The sequence below is a fragment of the Manacus candei genome, unplaced genomic scaffold (genome assembly GCF_025592945.1).
Source record: "Manacus candei isolate 608988 ecotype Guabito, Panama unplaced genomic scaffold, ASM2559294v1 h1tg000014l, whole genome shotgun sequence".
Classification (NCBI taxonomy): domain Eukaryota; kingdom Metazoa; phylum Chordata; class Aves; order Passeriformes; family Pipridae; genus Manacus; species Manacus candei.
The window spans coordinates 11873573-11894413 of NW_026138062.1; the positions used below are offsets into that span (position 1 = coordinate 11873573).

A 20841-nucleotide genomic window follows, 5' to 3' on the forward strand; every position below is an offset into this window, starting at 1 on the left:
GAGGGAGAATATAATAAACTCCTGTGATGTGTTGCTCAGAAGTAACATAATTTTTCAATAGTTCGAAATATGGTCTAAACTCTGTTGGTCCCCCTATTACTTATCAAGATTTTTCTTTTCTCACATGTACTATTTCTAATTTATCTCCTCCCTTTTTAGTTTATTCTAGAGCTACCATGATATCAAAACATTTCAAAAATCCAATCAAACATTTAAATACAATAATTTAATCAATGGATATGTAACTATCAGACCAGTCTAACTTATGCCACAACAGGTCAAAGAAAGTTCATTCCTAATAATGCAAATCACAAATCAGTGTCGCAGGAACAGCATCTATGAAACATGTCTGAAACATCAATAACAGATTTTTTCCCTTATAATTATTATTAGCTTGGTAATAGTCATTAGTGACCTATCTCCTTCTGCTGATTTAGTAAAGTACACCTAATAACAAGCAGGGGTCAAATGTACAAACCAAATGACACTGCATTCCCTAGGTACATAGTGTAGTTTCTAATGATGCCTTGCAGTGTTTTTGTCTCACACTCCAAAATTAAGCCTATTAGAGTAAAATATGCCAGTTGAAAACATTACAAATCTTGCCTGGAATATAAAACAAATCTTCATAAACATTTTAGCACAAATGACAAACTACCTCTTGTGTTAAAAAAGCTGAATCTCTAAAATAGCTTTTATTTCAGTTCTCAGCTAAAACATCAAGGCTTCAGAAATGTTGTATATTTATTATATAAAGAGCAAGAAGGAGAGAAAGCAGTGTCACATTATGGCCTCTTTGTTGCAATAGGAATTAAATTTTTTTGCAAGGAATTAACTGCGACTTCAACAAAAATACCATTTTTGAGAATCCATCTTTTTTCATGAGAAGGAGAAAGCATTTTCCTATAATTTTAGACTTTATATGAATATTTTAGTACAGAAGAGATGACCTACACTTAGACAAAGAGCGTTGGTTCATAGTTCAGGGAAAAATAATAAATAATAATAATAATAATTCATCTCTGTATTAAGGGTATCCATAAAATCAGCTAGTCAGTCACTTGACTGTGCTGGAACCTATTCAAACCATTGAGTTTAAAACTATGGTAATATTATTCCTTCATGTCTATAGCTTAGCAGCACAAAGCTGGTCTCCAAGCACTTTCTCTCTATGAAGAAACATAAATGTTTGGCCTTTGGGCTGTAAATATTGTGTCACCATTGATTTTTAACATATAAACTGTATTTTCCTGAATGTCAAGTATTCTCAAAGTGCAGGGACTCCCCTGAGCACAAAGTGTCAGGAATTAAAGACAGTATAAAAGCGGGAGCTACAAGTAAGGAAAGAAGAAAGTAATAGCAAGAAATGAGAGACAGCAGAAATGAAAGAATAACTAATATGAACTTAGCCAAGTATTATATTATTGTTTATCTCCCAGGTGAAAATGTCACTTAGGGACCATACCCATGATACTATTAATAAACTTTTTTTACTACATAAGACATTTTTCTTAAAGGATTTGTGTATCCCATGCACTAGAGGAGATTTTTTTTCCCTAACTAAATAATAGGGTTGTTTTGGGGATCAGACATGCAAACAATGAAAGTGGTAGTACCTGAATGGAAATGTGCCTCTGAAAATTTGCTGTTATTGCATTATAGCACTTCAGCTTGCTTTTTTGTGTTCTATCAGCTTCTTTGATGCTACTTTGCCAAACTGATCTCCTTGAGAAGGTATTTCAGAGCAGGAACCATCCTAATTTTGCTGAGGCAGATGGACTAGAATCAAGTCAGCCTATTCTCTGCCTCACCTCCAGTGATGTCTTCCTACTACCACAAAGTACAGTAGGATGGCTGGAGGTGAACATAGCTGGCCCTCTAAAATATCTGGGATGAATCCAGGGTGGGACAACACCTCAATCACACAGCTAGGAAGCAAAGCTGAGAGAGATTCAGTCTACTGGATGCAATATCTTTTACAATGTAGCCTCAGGCAGTGCAACTTCGTAATGTCCTTTACGTAGACAGATGGTCAATCACCAGCCTATCCAATAATAAATAAAAAGAATACTCTTTTTTGGTGATTATTCAGAGCAGACCCATCTCCATAGCTTATTTCTATAATCAGTGCAGACAGCCAAGGTTCCTGAGAAGGCGACACAGAATATCTAGGGTCAGGTTCCTCCTCTGACTCTTACACCTCTCCCACAAACTTGTGTGAATATTTCCCTAAGCCAGACCTTTGAATAGCAAATTCAGTCCAGATTGAAGGAGAGACACTGTCTTTCCCAAAAATGTCTTTAAGCAGCTGTACTGTAAAAGTTGTGGTGGCTAAAACCCTGTTTCCTTTTATCTCTCCTTATCCCATATGCCACAATCCATAATTATTTGAAGGATATTACACAAAAGATTTAGATTTTTCTTCAAACCATTTTCTCATTTATTGTGTGTACTAGATGTGTCTTTCAGAACTTCAAAAATAATCTGGCATCCATCTCAATTTTATCTGCCTAAGAACAGTCAAGCGGCTGTCAGACATTATCTCAGACTTTTACATAAATATTGAATATTTAATGCAAAACATTCCGTAAATATACAGGTACATATGCCCACTCCTCTTAAAAAGGTTAATGAACTCTGAGTTCTGAAACATTTTAGGAACATTAAAGGAATCTTTTTGATAAAGGCTGCCTCTCAGCAGCAGACATCCAGGGCCTGGAAAACCTGCCCTAGAGACCAAAGATGCTCCTTCTATTTAGTTTATCAAGGTAAAGCTTAAGAAGTTATTTGACAAGTATAAAAGTGCAACAACAGGAAAAGACTTCTGATAACAGGTTCTTTATATGTAAATAAAAGTGTACAAGTTTCCCAGAACACGAGGTAGCAGTGTTCAGGAACAAAAACAGGATCTGGTCTATTCAACTAAAGTTCAGGAATGTATAGTAGTCCAGTGATAATATTTGAGATACCTATCAAATTGATATTCCTAAAGGAAACTTATCCTACCTAATAGATCCTACTTCAAAAAAATATCCTATCCATATAAGTTAGATACAAAATAGGGTTGTTTGCAAGTATAAACAAAGTGATTACTTTTTAGGAACCATTTGGAGATTCCTTCAGATATTCTTAGAAATATCTGGTTTTTTTTCTTTTTTTAGTGCCTGTATAACAATTTAATATAAGAACGCTGCTTTATTAAACACCAAAACATTTAAGGAAAAATTAGGTAGATAAGATCTCCCCCAAAACATTTGTTTTTATCCGTTGGATTACCTCCCGGATAACAGCTACAGTTAACAGTCTTATTAGACATTGGAAAAATTAACTAAGGAATGAATTCTATGGTTAGAAGTGACTCAAAGAGGAATAACCTCAACTATAAGGTGTGATGGAAGGATCCCAGGGTGAAATTCCATGTTTGGCAATGATTAAGAGATAATACAAGATGCATCTTCGTCTGGATGTAGAACATTTATGAAGAGGAGTTAAAAAATTGGTGACCTATCTGCTAAGATGTGTATCTTTCAAGTGACACAGTATCAGCCTTTGAGTGCTGCCAATTGATATCAGAGTACAATTTGAAGGTATATTTGAAGCACTCCATTGGACCCATTTGGTTCTGAGACTCTCTTTTTATGTGTCTGACTCTGAAACAGAAACTAAATCCTCTCTGTTTTACAAACAGAGACAGCATGGCATCCAAATGGCATCTAAGTCCCCTCATGATCAGAACTCCTGCAGTTGTGGGTGGGGACCCTTCCTCTGGATTTTGCATGAGGAATGGCTGCTGCCTAAATGGTTATATATATTTGCCACATATCTGTGGTATTTAACTTCTGATTGGTACAGATGGTTTTAAAATAAGTACTGTGGATTAAACCAAGAGAAAATGAAGCCTACCCATTTGTCAGAAACAATTATTGTGGCTTTCAGCTCTACTCCCACTACAAGGGAGAATTATGTTTTTTAATAAATCAAAACATTATGAACAACACCCACATCATGATTCTAAAAAAGCCTGGGATCCAGCAAAGATTGCAAAGGTTACAGGTACTCTTACACATTTCCAGAAAATTGTTTAACTTTATATCCTAGCAGTAAATTTCCCTTTCTCTCTCTGTCTCTCTCTCTCACCCGCTTTGAAAGATGATACCAACATTTTATTGTACAGTGGAAAGTATGACAATAGTTCATGTTGTGCAGGAACAGTTTTAAAAATCTAAAATACAGCTATTGATTGTTTCGAACTATTTAATTTTCAATTAGGCATTGAACTTTAGAACTGTCAGAATATACAAGATATTTCTATCCTTGAATAGCAGTTCATCTTTGTCTATGAATAATACATCTTGCTACAATAGTGCAGTCAGATACTGGTATAATTAGATACATTTCTGAGGTCTGCCTATGGTTCATGCATCAAACACTGATCCTTCAGGCTGCCTTGTATAGGTCTATAGGCTTGGGACACTAAAGAAATGAACACAGTCATGCTAACAGTGCCCTCACTCCAGTTACAGATGTAAGATGACAGTGACTGCTCCAAGGCATACTAATTACAAAGTATTTAGCAGTCAGTTTCTAGCACACACCTGCCAGAAGCAGGGAGGGGGGAAATGTGATATCCTTGTTTCTTATGTTACACTGATCCCAGCTGGAAGTTAAGTTCTTAAGAGCCCAATGACTGTACAAACCATATGCTATCACAGTTCAATCACGCCCATAGCTTTCCCCATTTTGATGTATATTTGGCATTACTAGATAATGTGACATCTTCAGACTAATCAGATGGATATCTTAACTGGTGGGAATATTAAAAAAAATACAGTGCTACAGATAACATCCATTGCATTATGTTAGCTTGTATTTCTACATAATGGATCCAGCTCCCAACCTGTTCTAACTATAAAATTTTCCAGGATGAGGCCCAATTAATCTAGACACAGATTTTGTTAAGTCAAATTTTGCCTACTGTGGATCTCAACATTTTGAGTCCAAACAGTTCCTAGAAAAAAAAGTCAGCTCCACCTGAGTGAAAATTTTGCTATGTAGATCTACTTTTAGCTGAAAGAAACAATACATAAATCAGTTAGAAGAGTTTAAAAAAAAAAACCAAACAAAAAACAAACAAACAAAAAAACCCCCGAAAGATAAATTAGATACGTCCAATTTTTGTTGGTTTTAATAACTAAAGACAGAAGAATATCCCCTTTAAAATCATACCTGTTCTACAGTTTTATAAAGAAAGTAGAGAAAAGGACCAAAAGGGAAAAAGGAAGAGCACACCCATTTACTGATGCTCTGCAATTTAAAAAGGGAAAAAGGTAAATAATAAAAAAAAAAGGTTTAGCAGCACTGCATTTCAAATATGTGTTTTTTAAATTCTCTGACCACAAGTTGTTTCAAGAAGCAAAGCACTTTCAAACTGGGGAAAAACTGAATTATTTTTTTTTCTGACACTGGTAAAGAAGAGATCAGCTTTATCAGAATCAGAAGAATGCTTTGCTTTCACATTATAATATTCACTTAGGTCAGCTGAACCCAATATTTTCTACAACAGTATTTTCACCTGACTGCTCAGACTCCTGGCCACACGGCTAACACAGTTCCCCAACACCACTACATGGGCACAGTCAGGATTTGAACCCACAAACCCTGATTACACATCAGAGGCTTAGTCCACTGGCTCACAGCAACTGCGTTAATACCAATCCATATTATTACAGAGCTGGGGGCAAGAAACACTTAGAAGCTGCCTGTTATGTGAAGAGAAAGAACTAGAGTAGCAGCAAGCCACATCAGTGTGGGCTTAGAAAGTACTGAATTAAGGTTTCAGGATTTCATCTCTTATGTAATTTTATCTTCTTGGTTAAAGTGTATTTTTCAGTAATTTAGATTTATGTATCTAATATGTGTGGGTGGAGAATTAAGGCTCTAACACAGTGTCTCCCACTCTTCTGTCCTTCAGGTGTAGATAACTATGGCAAAAAAAGGTCTAAACCACACATGTGTAAAACAGAAAAGTTGAGAAAAGAAGAACCACATATCAGACAGTTATTGCATTTTCCAAGGAAGAACTCACAAAGAAAACATATTCTCACTTCAGAAATTGTCATGCTACTAGAAAATCTGTGTGCACATCCAAATCCCATCATTAAACTAACACTTCCCTCTGGAGAACTCAGCTCTAAATGTCAGCATTGCTGGCAAATGTGTTTATTCATATTAACAAAAGTATCTCTTTAGTCCTTTCCTCACTACAGTACTGCTTGTTGTGTTGTCAAACAAGGCAAATATAGACCCAAGCATAGCTAGGGTGGACAGCTGCTCCCCTCTTCCTCTTTCATGATCACATGGGCTTTACTTGGTAGTGAGAGAAAGGCAAATTCTTCGGCCTTTATTTCTGCATGATTGACACTTTGCATTTAACTGTGTCTGCCTAGGAACTTGCTAAACCAGGGGTTTGCTGGAGTAGAGTATCAAAGGGTAATCCCAGTGTGTGACAGTTGGCAAATTGGAGTTCAGCACTCTACCCTAAAAGCAGGACTTGAGCTGCCTAGACAACCAAGCAATTTCTCTTCCAAATGGCCTACTAAAGATCTGGATTCTTAAATTACTTTCTCCTTTTCCAAGTGGTGCCCCCGCTTCCAAACTACTTTATAAATGGAGCAATAAGAGCTAGAAGAAGTTGTATTAGATTACCATTAGATAGTCTCTCTTCTCATAAGAATTTAAGTCTGTTATTCTCAGTGTATTTAATTTAGGCCAAATTCTAATTAAATACTTCATTGCGCATTGCATTTCACTGCTTTGCATAAAGAATCTCATCTGCTTGCACACCATGTGGAATAGATATACAAATGTGCAATTACTCATTAACAAGATTTTATATAAATCTGCACAGTTATAATTAAAAAAAGAAAAGTAGTGAGATTTTGTGATCATGCTACACAAAAACCACAACAGAACAGAGCAATGTAAGGAGTGACGATGGCACCTCTTGTTGCTTAAGGATCCATAAGATAGGAAAGGTGTATATTACAAGTATATAATGCCATCTGTGTAGCCATCTGAGTCACTGCCCACAAGAAGCAGTGGTTTCTGCATTCAGCCCTTCTATGGCATCACAAGGAGAAGGCATCCAAATGGCCTGAGGCACCTGAGCCACTCAGAGCTATTCCACCATCTTTCTCCTTTCCTGAATGTCTTCAGTCATGACAGCCACTTGTCCTAATCCTATCAATCATATTAGTAAATAGTAAAGCACAGAGTAAATTCTGTACAATTGCTCGAGTTTAAGCTAAGAATGCCCACAAGAGGAACTGTGGATTGAAAGTGGTTTGATTTTTTTTTCAATGTTACTAAAGCAAAACACACCTTTAATACTTTAAATAGTATTAGTTATTTTTTCCCCTAAAACTGACATTTATTATGAATGTTTCTTGAGTATACAGTGGTGTGTTTTATCTTTAGAAAATAAAATATCAGGCTTTGCTTCACATTTATTATTAATGCAAGATACACCAGTCTCTTAAAACAGTTTTATCAGGTGGTATTTGCAGGTGTAATTGTTTTGTTTAGCACATGCTATTTCAAGAAAGGAAGACATAATGTTTCCCTCACAGTCCACAGGTTGGTATCTCAATGGGGAGCTGGACACATACTTATATTCCTTAAAATGTGCTCATTTATACACAGTGCCCTGCCTCCACTGCCACAAAACTGCATTAACTCACGTATTCCTATCTCCAGCTTCGTGCTTTTCTACGTGCAAACAGCGTGTAGAATACGCATCCCTGTTATGAGAATGTCTGAGAGGAGTAATCTTTTCTTGCAATCAGAGGTCAGAAAACACTAGTGTGTGCTTTTGAAGACTGGATATATGCACTGCTGGTGCTAGTACAGCACATCTGGAAAGAAAGGGAGCCTGGTAAAGCGGGGATACTGTGCTGCCTATGGAACAATAAAGTGCTGACCTCTTTAGAAAATCTATCTAGACAAATGTAAGTCCTAAAACAGGAGAAAACCTCCACTGAAAATAACCTGCCCTTAAAGTGATACATACTTTTGAAATGAGGCCCAGCTACAGTGACATATGGGAAGAAAGGCAAGTGAATTTGAATTGCCACTGTCTCTGTGGATGCATTATGAAGGGGGTTTGGACAAGTTTTATGTTCTTTTTTGGTTAACTGCATTTGGTTTGAGAGTTTTATTTCTTCAGGATACTGTTCTATTGCACTTGGCACAGGCATTTGAACTGGGACATCTGTAAGTACAGCAGCAATGGGTTTGATGGGAACATCAACTGAAAGGGCCAGAAGCTTCACCTTTACATCAATATCTAAGAGTATGTACTCCATGAATTAAGGGACAAAAATAGTCACTTCCAGAGAATCATTCACCTCTGAAGATGTCCATCTCTCTGCATTCGCAGGTAATTACTCCTCATCCGGTTGGTTTGCTGGAAAACTCATAGATAATTGAGTGGAATCTGAATCAAAAAACAGCTCTGTTGGTGTTCAGAAGATACATTAGAAGAGCTCTGTATGAAATATGAAAGAGAACATCTGAAGAAATCAATAGTTACTGGGTGATGTACAGAGAAAAAAAAGAAGATACGTGTTTTCTTTTTATTGCCCAGTTATTCATAGGAGTTACACCTGTATATTGAATCTAATTCTTCAAAGATTTTTTTAATGGTGAATATGTGTTAGTGTGTTTTGGCAGATACATCTTGCTTTTTTTTGTAAAAGCCAAACATTCTTTAAGTCCAATGAGGGGAAAAATTTTATGCTTGTATTTTGATTATTGTTGTGCCTTAACATCTATTGATATAATTAGATTTTCTCTGTGTTTCAAAATACAAAAAATGGGATCTAACATTTAATCCCTTTGTTAGAAAATCTTAAAAAAATTAATATGTCAGGAGTTGCTGCTTATGTCTTATTTGACTTATCAGTAAACAAAAAACCATACAAACCAAAAATGACCAGGCTGGTATTATATGGTTAATGGGTGCAGAGAGTGATGTGAAAGCCTCTGTAAATACCCATTCATGAAAACCTCCGCTAACATCAGAGGTAATGCAGTCTGTCATGTCTTGAAAGAGTAGTTAAGTATCATTCCAGATGTTGCACTGGTGACAGGGATTCATAAGAAGAGGATATAAAACTCTTTTAAATCAGTGGGTACTTTACCTGTATCTGAACAACAGAATTGAAAGAGCAGGAAAAAAGTACGTAATAAGACAGAGGGAATTATTCAAGGAAAGTCAATGTCAGAAAATGCTGACCTGCTGTTATTAGCTGCTAATTTTAAAAGAGACTTTTAAACTGAAGTATCACTGTATGGAAGGGTTTTCTTAAAACCTTGTTCAAACTGCAGTGGGTAGGCAGCTAATTTTCCATGTAATATTATCTGAGGTGTGGAGGATCCTGAGACCATACAGCAACACAAAAGACATCACGTGACCGCAGTATTACTTTCAGTGAGTTCAGTGGTACTATCTACAGACAGCACATTAAGTAATGAGTTCTAGCAGTCCAGTTGTTCTGCTTGTGCCATTTCCCTACCTAAATATTTTATATATAAAAGTATCACTGGGACCCAAACAGTAAAATTATAACAAGACAGGATGCATCTCTCTTTAGTGCCTAATACCCTTCATTGGCTGGAGCTTGCAGCATAGAAAAAGAGAAGACTAAGCTGAGTTTGTTCTAAAATATATTCGTATAATGAATTATCTGATTTTTGCCACGAAACCAAATACATAGTGGCACATGCTATGTGACCTTTTGGGGGGGTGTAACAGCCTCTAAAGCTTTCTTAGCACTACTCCATGAGAAAAATACAAGAAACCCATCTTCTAGTTAAAATATGTAGCAATAAAGTAAAACACTCCTAGGTGAGATAGGAAAATGTATATTGTTAATAATTGTGCTATCAATACAAGGTGCTTATAAATAACAATGGGCATCCGAAAAGGCTACCTCCTATCTCAGGATGTTTTAGGTGAGGAAACTTAAAGTACTAATGAAAAAAATGCAAGTAAAGAAAATTAACTCTGTTAATCTAATGATAAAATATTCAAAAAAGAAGATGGAACAAACAGGATGGATATTTTACTTTTATATATGCTCCAAACTTGTCTTTAATACTAAAGAATCTGTGGAGCACACTGTACAACTGTATAGACAACTGCATCACGTACCACTGTGATCTATAGTAGATATAAGAGCACAGCAATATTTATTTATCTTTGTTTTCCTTTTTCAAAACATCTTAAAGATGGCTAAGAAATCAGTTTAGATCCTTGGGTCAGTTTGAGCTACATATAATTTAAGACTTCTGAAAATGTTAATACAGGTTCTAAAATTTATTTTGTTAATTGCTGGAATAATCAATAACTAATTTCCATTCTAAACTAGGTCCTTCATGTGTCTTAAATAACCCAACAGAAGATCATTTACATCTCAATAACAACCCTTAACAGTGTCATGTCATCAAAATCCAAACTAAATCTCAATAATGTAGGTTAGTGACCAGTAAAGGACTTATTACCTGGGTCAAGTCCTTGGGGACTGTGGTGGGCCAGTTGGTGAATGCCTTACTTGTGCATGTCTTTTACTTCAAAACATGAGCATGGCATCCCATAGGAGTGATCCCATTATTTGGTGCTATTCTAAATGGTTATACATTACTTGTACTTCAGGAGCCTGCAGCAGATTCATAATATGAAGGTCAACCATGCATAACAAAACAAAACAACATCCAAAAAAAGAAGCCAAAACAGCCAACAAAATGTGATAGAGCACTTTAAAATAAACGAATAAGCTTGCTTGGATCTTCACCTTGCTTTCATTAAATTATTTCTGTGCAAGATGGTAATTAGCAGAAATGGAAAGTAAATGTATATTAGTCTTATGTACTATCTAGGAAGAGAGAAAGACATAACTATTTTAAGATGCATTTTTAACAATGCTTTTGTGATACCAACACACTTGCTGATGATATTGAAATTTTTATGTTAATTAAACAACCCCTAACCACTCAGTACATCTCAGATATATACACTTTGTAATTACCTCCATTATTGAAATAGCTAGTTCGATTTATCCTTGCCACAGTAACATTCTAGCTTCTGTTATTTTTGTCTTTAGAAAAACATAAGTCCCAGTGAGGGAATATAAAACTATTACTGTAAATTAAATATTAAAGCTAACTTATTTTTGCATAAGAACACTGTCAAATAATGGTGATAACTGTTCCTAAGAAATGAACTTTTTTTTTGCATTTTTTGGAACACAAATTAAAATCTAATTTTCAGTTCTTTTGTAAATTCATATAGTTAGTGGGCTTAGTTTTACGGATGGCAGTAGCTTAACAGGGAGCTATTACAGTCTTAGCTCAGTGATTAAGAAATACAACATTTGTTGAAGAGCTAGGCCTTTTAGTCTAGAATGGATTATCACTTGATCCTTCCTTAAGCATTTTTATACAGGAGTGCATTATCCTTGGAGCCACCCTGGGCTCCATGCCTCATTAACCTGGGTGTTAGATAAATCAAAGGCAGCCTCAGAGACAAAGATAAGCAAACTGCAGGCCAGCAAGACGATGATGTATGGATCCAGGAGGCTAATAGGAAAGTATTGACAGGAAAATGGTGTGCTTATCCTGCAATCACTGCATATTGCAATGAGAGCTCCCAAAAGCAGATGGGATACACTTCAGGGAATGCAGAAGTAGGAGATGGTTAGGCAGAAATGGATCTTCACATCTTAAATTCTAACAAGAACTTTCTTTGTGGCTGCACTTCAAGCACAGCAGAGGTTAGTACCCAGGCATTTGCAAACTCTAAAAAGTGAATTCATGGTAGGGGTAAACATTATTTTAAGATTGTAATATAACCACTAAAGCTGAATTTCACATATGTCAAACATTAAAACAAACACACTTTGCAGAGACAATACACAGAACAAAATTCCATATGCTTAGAAAAACAATTTCTGCAAGAAGGCAGTGAGATCAGCAAAAATACTTACAAAACAGGGAAGATGCTGTGTTTTCCCTATATGCTTGTTTTTCCTTCAGTTTGAAAGGTAACATTTTCTTCAGCCTTAGCCGTAAACTACCTCGTAGGTCCAGTAAGTGGTCAGCTTCCACTATTTGGAAAAAATGAAAAGCGCTCCAAGTTTTGTAAGGCCAGCTGCTGGTTTTCTGGGGTTTCTTTTCCAATACTCAGTTCACTGGATTGATTTTAGAAGGATTTGTTTGGGGGTTTTTTGCTTGTTTCTTTAAAGTACAAATTAAAAAATAGCTGAATTAAGGGAAAGACTCAAAAAATTTTGGATCTATATCAGTATGATTATACAGCTCTTTGCTCACCCACTGCATGATGTGTTTATCCAGCTGTGGGCTGGACATTTTGTCCAGAGGGATCCTGTGAGTGACAATATTGAAAACTTTACTGAAATCCAAAAAGATTACGTCATCTGGCTTCCCTTGATCAGTTAGGTGGGTTACCTTGTCGTAAAAGGAAAATCAGGTTGGATAAACAGGACTTTCAGGAATCCGTGCTAGCTGTGACCAATGACTGTGTTGTCTTTCAGGTGTTTTTCAGCACCTGAAAAGCATAATCTTTTCCATAACTTTACCAGGCATTGAAGTGAGACTGACAGGCCTGTAGTTTCCAGGGTCCTCCTTCTTGCTCTTCTTGAAAATTGGGACAATGCTTCCAGTGAGCTGGTACCTCTCTGGGTTTCCAAGACTGCTAAAAAATCATTGAGAGAGGTTTTGCAATGACATCAACCAGGTCTTTGAGGATTCTTGGATGAATCTCATCAGGCTTATAGAGTTGTAGGCATCCAGCTGGAGCAGCAAATCCCACACAATTTCAGGGTCGATTGGGAGTTGATCATTCTCGCAGTCGTGGTCCTCCACCTCAGGGCACTGAGAGCCCCTTGGTCTGTCATCCGTGTTGAAGACAGAGGCAAAGAAAGTGTTAAACATCTCTGCCTTGTCTCTGTCGCTGTTTGTGAGGTGACCATCCTCATCCTGTAATGGGCCAATGATATTTCTGTACTGCCTATTGCCATTAATGTATTCGAAAAAAACTCCTTTTAAAAGTCTCTGACATTTCTGGCAGCTTCAACTCCAGCTGAGCTTTGGCCACATGAATTTTCTCCTTATTGCAGCGAGCAGCATCTCTGTATTCTTACCTTGTCACTTGACCTTGTTTCCACTGGGCATATGCTTTCCTTTTATGCCTTACTTCCAAGAGAAGACCCCTGTTCAGCCAAACTGACCTTCTGCCTTGCCTGCTTGACTTCTGATATTTGGGAATTGCCTGCTCCTGTGCCCTTAGGAGGTGATGTTTAAAAAGTGACCGGCACTGATGGACCCCAGCACATGGAGAAACATTTTTCCAGGGGACCTCACTTACTAATTCCCTGAGCAGCCTGAAGTCTGCTCTCCTCATGTCCTGAGCTGAGGTTTTTCTGGCACTTTTTCTCCTGTCAACAGAGATTTTAAACTTGATTACTTCGTGGTTGCTGTGGCCAAGATGGCCACCAACCTCCACTTTGCTCGCAAGATCCACTCTGTTGACAAGCAGCAGATCAAGAAGGGCATCAAGGTTTTTTAGGAATTTTCTGGCCGAGGTTGAACTAGCTCTGTGAAACTCCCATTTAATTTCTAACAAGTTGAAGTCCCACATAAGGACTACGGCAGTTGACTTGAAAATGTCCTGTAGTTCCTCAAAGATTAATTCGTTGGCATCATTGTCCTGTCTGGGAGGTCTACAGCAGACTGCCACGATGACATCCACATTATTAGTTTGCCCCTCGATTCTTACTCAGAGGGTCTCAACTGTGACATTTCCAACTATGAGCTCCATACATTCTAGCCCTTCTGTTGCACACAGTGCCACCCCTTTGCCTTTTCTGCCCTGCCTATCCCTCCTGAAGAACCTGTAATCATCCAAGAAGGCACTCCAGTTAAAGGACTCATCCCACCAGGTTTCACTTATGCCAACAGCGTCAAATCTCTGGGACTGGGTCAAAGCTTTGTACTCCTCTTGTTTTTTCCTCATGCTGCATACATTGATGAGAAACATTTCAGGTGTGGTGCATTGTAGCCAATACCTCCTGAAGCAGATTGAGGGATCCCTTGAGTGCTGGTTTTCTCGTGTTTTGACACACCATCCCATCACTCATCACTGGCAATGAGATGGACAAAGCCTGGTTTTGTCCCTTTCCCCCTTCCAAGCTAGTTTAAAGCTCTGTCAACAAGCCCCTGGCTCCTGCACTAGAACTCTTTTTCCCCTTTGAGATAGGTGCATCCCATCAGGTGTCAGTAGACCAGGTGTTGAGTAGATCATCCCATGGTCAAAAAACTCTAAATTTTTCAAATTACACCAACCTCGGACCCACTCATCAACCTGATGGATCTGCCTATTTCTATCAATATTATTTCTTGTTACTGGAAAGACTGAGGAAATTACTGCCTGTGCTCCTGATCGCTCTACCAATCACCCCAGGGTTCTGAACTCTCTTTTGATTGCTCTCAGACTGGAAAGTTTTCCAGTAATGTTCCTTACCCGAGCCCTTGAGAGACAGCAGACTTCCCTGTGAGTTGGGTCTAGTCTGCATATGGTGCCCTCTGTTCCCCTTAGAAGGGAGTCTCCTATTATAGCTACCCTTCTTTTCCTCTTAACAGAGGAGTTTGTGATGTGAAGTACAGTTGGTGTTGTTTTAGGGGACCCCACTACCCCAGAAGGACCTTTGCCCATCTCATCAGTTGTCTGGCCTTCTAGTTCCAGAGCCTCATACCTGCTGTAGAAGGTACCAGTCCTACCTGTCAAATTTTGAGAAGGAGGGGGATCCTTCCTCCTAGTACATGCAGTGACCAGTATCCAGCCTTTATCTTTAGCAGACCCTTGACTAACAGTTCTTTGAGTAATTACCCTGTAGGGTTCTCAGTCCACCATAGTGTATGAATTCAGGCTTGCATTTGACACTTGTAGGTGGAAACACAAGTTAATGGGAGCTTATATACTTGCCCTTTGGGATGTTGCGGCAGTTTCCCTTCCTCTACATTAATTCTTCGTGTTTCTGCCTTTCTACAGACTATATCCAGTCTCTCTTCTAAAACTCCACCTGGCTCTGTGGACTACTACCTCCTCCTCACACATGTTCTGAGGTAAAATGCTCCTTCTTTTCTTACAATCTTGGCATCACTAGGGAAAAGGATGAGAACAATTGTGGACAAGCTTCCCCATATTTCCTTGGATGATAAAATGGAAAATCTTTCTTAACAGGTTCAGGGAGCTCTGTGGAGGCAAAGTTTGTCTGTGTGCCTGCTACAGGTCCTTGCAGCAAGGAGGAGGAGGATGTTTGTGGAATCTCTCTTTTCTGAGATGCTCGACCTTTTACATAAAATGTTGAACAAATATCACTTCTAGCAAAATACTATTTTTATATCATCAAACCTAGTCCAAAAAATGCTGAATAATCTTTGATGATAATTTTTTTCTAAACCAATTTTGTTTCAGGCAAAAATATAGCATAGAAAATAATAGTCCAAATAGTGAAAGAGCAGCAGAGTTAAAACCAACTGAACAGAGACTCTCATAAGGGAAAATAGCACAGAACATAACCTGTATGTTCACAAGAGCTCCACCCTGAACTATTGTAAATAATCTGCTTTGAAAGAACTACAGAGCTTTGAAAATTACTTTCTCTTCACTTGGCTATTCTGAAACAATGCTTTAAGGAAATATCTAAGCGCAGAGTACTTATGAGCCACCATAGAAAGAAAAAAAGACATAAATAAACTATTTTGTGGTTCTGAAAGCAACATTCTAGTGGTATGGAACTTTTACTTTTTCCCGGTTGCTTTTCCATCTGCTCCGTCATTACCTCTTCTCTCCCACAGAATACACACCTGATAAATTTGTGATGTGTACCAAAACTGACTATTTGGGAGTTTCTTCCTTATAGTCCAAAAATCCCTTTGCCATTTTAATCAAGAGGAATACCAGATGTGTTTTCTGCAATATAATATATACGTTTTCTTCTGTGTGACAAAGTGTTGTATAACACTTTCTATTAAGTTTGGGCATTGTCAAATGGGATGAATCAAATCCTACAGAAATATAGCGTTGCACATATAGTTATGCTTATAGACACAATAATACTTATGAACAGACACTGAAGGAGCTTGGTACATCGCTGTCCTGTTGCTTTTCTCTGAGACACTGACTTCCAATCAGTTTTGGAAACTCGACCAACATCTACTGAGTTGATTAATCAGAAATTATGTTCTTTAGAAAATCCGGCCTTGATGAGGATTCTAATTATACACTTTTGAAAGGAAATTTCTTGAGGTTTGCATTAAAAATCATTATTATTCCAACAATTAACATGATAACAAAATGGAATTTCCTGAATTACAGATAAAATTACTATTATATTAGACAGTGAAATACTAGAAATGTCCACCACTGGAAGGACATGTGGACCATTTGCCTAAGTTCGATACATTTCAAAACTGATCTGATCTTCAAATTTACCCAATATGTTAAATAAAAACTCACTTTATCATGTATGCTCTAGAAAACCTCCAGTCAAGGCTTTACACTAGTGATAGCAATGCAAATCACACCCCTTTTAAAGAAACATGCTTGATAAATTAAAACACAAGTCTTATTTACTTACTTACTTCTCAGTCAGCATGAGTCTATTCCCTGACAGGTTTACTAAAATACCACTTACTTTTTTTACTATCACTGTTGACAGTAAAAAAATATGACAAGTGCGTCTTGCAACTCAGCAGGTTGCTAGACAATTTTGCAAGGCTTAATTTTATATACATATATATGTGTACATGTATATGTATATGTATATGTATGATACATTATGTACATTATATATTTTCATAGATTATGATATAATTTATATAATAATATAATATATAATGAAATTGTATTAAATGTTATATAGTATATATTATATACTATATTAATAAGTCTGCATGTATATGTGTTTTCTTAGCAGTAATTTCCAGTGTGGATGAGGTATCCTGAACATTTTTCCCCTCTGAATAATAGAACAAAATAAAATAACCTAAGCATGGCCTGAATGATGCGCATTTTCCAGCCGCTTTCTAGTTTTGATTTGTTTGTTCCACCTTATCAGGTCTCCTACAAGAGTCCCAGGGAACAGCTTGATTAATGCCCATGCAAAGTGGTGGAAGGGGTAGTTGCAGGCAGGTAGTTACTCAGAAGAGCAGCAGGTACTCGCCTGGAGTCCCGGTGGTCGCGGCGCCTTTAACATCTCTCCTGCGGTCTGCGTGTTATCTGCCTGCCCCCGTGGCTGGCAGCTGTGCTTCCCGATGGCCTGATGGACTGGCTCATGTACCTGGGGACGCAGGCAGGGTGCATCCATTACTCATTTGTGACAATAACCAATCGAGGAAGATGTAGAACTCAATTCCGGTAGAAAGACCCATAATGTTGGAGTCAGGAGGTTATCGCTGTGGGACCTGCACCTTGCTCCTTACCCCTCTTATCGAGAGCTTTACGGCCCCTGCTGGAGCAGCATCTTGTAAAGCTGAGGACTGCAGATCTGGGGCCCAGATTAGCATGCATCTTCCTAAATGCTGCAACATTTAATTAAAAAGTAGATGTTAGTCAAATTGTTACCGACTGAGAAGATGCTTTCAGTAAAGGGGAGGCAAAAGCTAAAGGGTTTTACCACAAACGGAGCTGACAAACAATTTCCTTAAATCATATATAAATCATATATATGTATGTAGAAAATCATATGTTTCTCACTATTCTTTTTTCACAGTGAAACTTTATAAGGAGACCAGACCAGCACAGTCCCAAATCCAAGTCATAATGCTTTTTAATCCAGATGAAAAACTGTGTTAAGTACAGCATAAAGACCATAGCCCTTGAAAAATTCCAAGGGACATTTCTTTTGATAAAGTGCAGATTTTTTTTATGTCTGTCTATTCATATTGAAATGATCTGAGAAAGAGTCGGTCTTTTAGGGAAATCAGTAAGCAAAACTCAGGAAAGGTCATTAGGATATGTGCAATGTAAGAAGAGGAAAATTCACTTGATGATTTAGAGCCTTTTCTCTAAATATCTTGATCCTAGGAAGATCCAGGTAGACTTTTTAGGCACTTTAATTGTTTAAAACAACTTAAACTTCTGAAAGAGCAGATAGAAATAGTACTCATTTATCATTAATGCCTTAAATTATATTTAGGAAGTTAATTTAATCAGTCATACAGACCACAGACTCTGGCAGTATTTTAGCAAACTGTTCCTGAACTGGAAATGGAAAAAAATAGTTTAAAAAATGATTTTATCAAGGACAGAAAGTGCTGGGTTAACAGCGTAAAACTCTTAATTACCAAATTACTGGTAGATGGTATCACCCTCTGCACTAGCAGAATACAGTATAAGAATTTATTCCTACAGAAGAATATAATCCTATTCACCTAGCAATAAATCATTAAATCTAATAAAAACAGCATTCAAAAACAATCTGTAATCTTTTGTACACCTTCTAAGAAAACTTATAGCATATTTTTAAACAGGAATGAATGAAGAGGTTCAATCACAGAATATTTAGGCATAAAACTGACAGTCAGTTTTATGTATCTATCTCCATTTATATCTACTTTCTTTAGGAGAGTACTCCATTATATATGAATAGCATTTTAGCATAGCTCATTTCAATATGCTTTCCTCTGTACTTTTCCCAGGTTTATTAACATATTTTAACCTTTTTTCAACATTACCAATGTGGACTTTAGCAAATATTAATTATTCAACAGCAGCAAAAGCCCTGTAAAGGTAGGATGAGAATAGAGACAGCAGTAAAGAACATTCTACTTTGCGACCCTAGAATAAAATTAGCCAATGAAAAAATTATACTGCACAGAAGAACAAAATCAGAAGCAAGACTTAGAGAAATATTCAGGGCAGGGGGAATAAACCCTTCAGAAGGTGAGAGACAGAGAGAAGGAGACAAATAAATTTGAAACCGGAAATAAGCAGAGTCAAACAAGAGCTCTGGGTATTGAAAATCAGTATTTGTATGAACAGAGAGAAGCTTGCAAAAGAAAGAAAGATGGGAGAGGGAGGTGATCACATTGAGTGAACGCTGCTACAGCTGAGCTATTTTGCACAAGGTTGAAGAACCAAAGCACCATGATACTCAAAGAACTGCCAGGTCACCAGCAACCAGGGTGTTCGCTTCCTCTCTGAAAGGGCCAATGACTGTAAAATACTAATGGTTTGAAGAACCAGGAGAGAGTTTCATGAGTTTATGCTTAAAGAAGGAACACAGAGGAATGCAATCAATCATTCCTTTTCTCAACTGAGAAATCAAACCCCATTAGAGCATCACAAAGGAGCATAGCTAAAACAGCTACAGCTTCGCTGAGAATCTGGGGACTTACAGCTCTTTCATCTGCAACTTGAGAATACAAAAGAAGTGTCCAACCTCAGTCTTGTGAAAGAAGATTAAGGAATCCTTCTGCCCTTCTCTTTTATGCAATGCTTAGACCTTCAAAATTTCAGGAAATTCCAAGTTACTGGGAAAACAACAGAGCCTATATACAATAGGACCTATCTGGGAAACAACAGAGCCTATATGCCAGAAAATTGTAGATGTCTGGATCACTGGCTCAAGCACTAGTGCTGTACAAATGTTGCTGTGCTTCATGGTATAGCTATGGTTCCCCCAATGCAATGGAACCATATTCATGGTTCCCCCAGTGCAATGCCTGAACACAATTCAGGGAACAGCACCAGTTGAAGACTGCTCTCTATCTGTTGTAGATCCATCCACTACGTATAAGGGTAACTAACTGTGCTGTGCCATTTACTTAAAGAATCAGAGAAGAGTCCCTGACCCAACGAGTCTACTAGTATGAACCTAGACTTCAGGCGCCTTGTTCCTAAAGCTGATATAGTCTAAAATACAGCAGGTGCGGATACTAGAGAAGCAAAGATCATAAAATTCACAGCATCCTTTATGCTGGAAAAGACCTTAAATATCATCCAGTCTGACCATAAACCTAACACTGCCAAGTCCACCACCACGAATCCATGTCCCTAAGTGCCACATCTATACGTCTTTTAAACATGTCTAGGGATGGTGACTCATCCACTTCCCTGGGCAGACTATTCCAATGTTTGACAACCCTTTCCATGAAGAGTTTTTTCCTAATATCCAATCTAAACCTTCCCTAGCACACGCCGAGTCCATTTCCTTTCATCATGTTGTTTGTTATTTGGGAGAAGAGACCAATCCCCATTTTGCTATAACATTCCTTCAGGTAGTTGCAGAGAACAATGAGGTCTCCCCTGAAATTCCTTTTTTCCAGGCTAAACAACCCCAGCTCCCTCAGCCACTCCTCATAAGACTTATGTTCCAGACCCTTCACCAGCTCCACTACCCTTCTCTGGACCTGCTCCAGCACCTCAATGTCTTTCTTGTAGTCAGGGACTCAAAATTGAATGATATACCATTCTGAATTTGTCTAAGTTAAATACATTTAGAAACCAAGCTGTTATTTACACCAAAAAAAGTTATTCATGATCTATCTATACCACGTTAGACATAGCTGTTGGAAAGGTGCTTGGCAAACTGACCTGGAGTTCCTCATAGACACCAGGTTGAATATGAGCCAGCAATGTGTACCTGCTGCAAAGGTAAATGGTATCCTTAACTGCATTAGAAAAAGTGATACCAGCAGGTCCTTCCCATTTATTTGGCACTGGTGGGACCATACCTGAGTGCTGTGTTCAGTTTTGGG

General features: G+C 37.7%; 1 long non-coding RNA gene across 1 annotated transcript; it reads left to right on the plus strand.

Annotated features, from left to right (window-relative positions):
- Positions 1 to 13908: 13908 nt before the first annotated feature.
- Positions 13909 to 17958, plus strand: LOC127467925 (uncharacterized). Its single transcript, XR_007903351.1, has 3 exons — positions 13909 to 14018; positions 15128 to 15201; positions 17853 to 17958. It is a non-coding gene; the product is annotated as an uncharacterized LOC127467925 (long non-coding RNA).
- Positions 17959 to 20841: the final 2883 nt, after the last annotated feature.